This window comes from Pseudopodoces humilis, chromosome 3 (genome assembly GCF_049639895.1).
Source record: "Pseudopodoces humilis isolate 2021_Gansu_Grassland_sample_001 chromosome 3, ASM4963989v1, whole genome shotgun sequence".
In the NCBI taxonomy this organism is placed as follows: Eukaryota; Metazoa; Chordata; class Aves; order Passeriformes; family Paridae; genus Pseudopodoces; species Pseudopodoces humilis.
This window is the reverse complement of record NC_142202.1, coordinates 104,526,283-104,527,817: the sequence shown is the minus strand read 5'-3', so window position 1 is coordinate 104,527,817 and position 1,535 is coordinate 104,526,283.

Sequence of the window (1,535 nt, the reverse complement as noted above, 5' to 3'; positions counted from 1 at the left end):
TCTGTCTGTGAACACTGATGTGTATAATACTTCAAAAACTAGATGTTCTTTTTAAGACTGCCTAGGTCTTTACAGAATCTGGGTTACAGAACTGTGAATTTTGGGGCTAAAGATGCAGAGATTCAGTTCAGCATTTGAAGGGTAAGAGTGGCCTGCCTTCCCTCCCACCCTGCCTTGGGTGTCCTGATTGCAGTGAGCTGCTCTTGCTGGAGGCACTGGTGTGGGATACAAATGGGCTCCGGTGGAGACTTGAATGAAATGGCTTTGTTAGAGCCCTGCAACATTTCATGCTGGTTCTGATTTGGGGACCTCTCCTTGTGCAGAATCCTCAAAACGGTGATAAGAGTTGCAAATCTTCCCCAGGGTTTCCTCTTGTCTTCTGCCCTCAGGAGTTTGAGAACAGAGAGGACTGTAGGAGGGCAGCCCCAAGCCTTCTGTTAAAACCTGCTTTCCAAGATGAATTGGAGATTCTGCCCCCAAGGAAGGAGAACAGAGCAGGCTTGTCCTCAGTATTCTGTGCAGCATCAATTACTCTGGGGTGCTATGGCTTTTGTGGGAGGAGATGGAGCAACACAGAGGTAGAGGAAAATGTCCTTCACAAAACAGGGAAGTCAGGATCTGCTGTCTGTCAGGGTAGGTCTTACTGCAGCTTTACAATTATTTTCTTTTGTAAGGTTTTGAACTGCAAGAAATTAATTTTTATTCTGTAAACTGGCCACTATATTTTGAGTTTGTTTATGCTGGAACAATGGGGGCTATGTTTACAAAAAAAAATAATAAAAAAAATGAAATTTGTATGAATCTTGGTAATCAGAAAATTTTGAGATCAGGCAAAAGGATTGATGGATTGAATTTAGAAGACTTATTTCCACGGCTAATTACAGCTGAAAAGTGCTTTTTAACTTAATGCCAACTTTGCCAGTCCCTTAAACCTGGTAAAGACTTGTGTAAGATCAGAGTTGGCTGGTTTGCATTGCAGGGCCTTACCAGCTGTGAATTCACTTCCTTAGGGGCTACCAAGACTTTTGCTTCCCCTTTACCAGTCAGTGATAATGTGTGAAGTTAAGGCAGCAGGGAGGGAATAAAATGAAGTGCTACGGGAAGTGGGAAATTCCTGTGTGAAAATCCTTGCAAGTGCAACACTTGTCTGATCCTCAGTGTGCACTTGAGAGAAATTTTGTTGTACCAAGAGAGAATTATTTACAGGAGGGCCTCTGTACTTTGGCACTGGGTTTTCCTGAGTCACATTTCTGTTCCCTATGCTTCCTGACTTTCTTCTTCATCCATGCTGGAGCAATTATCACATTTGCTCTTGTTCACAAGTAAGATGTAAAGAATGTGGCTGGCAGAAAAATTTGACCTCTTCTTTGTTCTGGAAAAATGAGCTGGAGGGTGTAAATGCACTGAATGTCAAAGAAGGCAAACTATGAGAGAAGGAGGACTTTTCACAATTCTCACTTTGTCAGGTTGTATTAGAGCCTATAAAGGAAGCTAAAGCAAACCTAAAAGGCTGTATAAGCTTGTAATTGAAATAG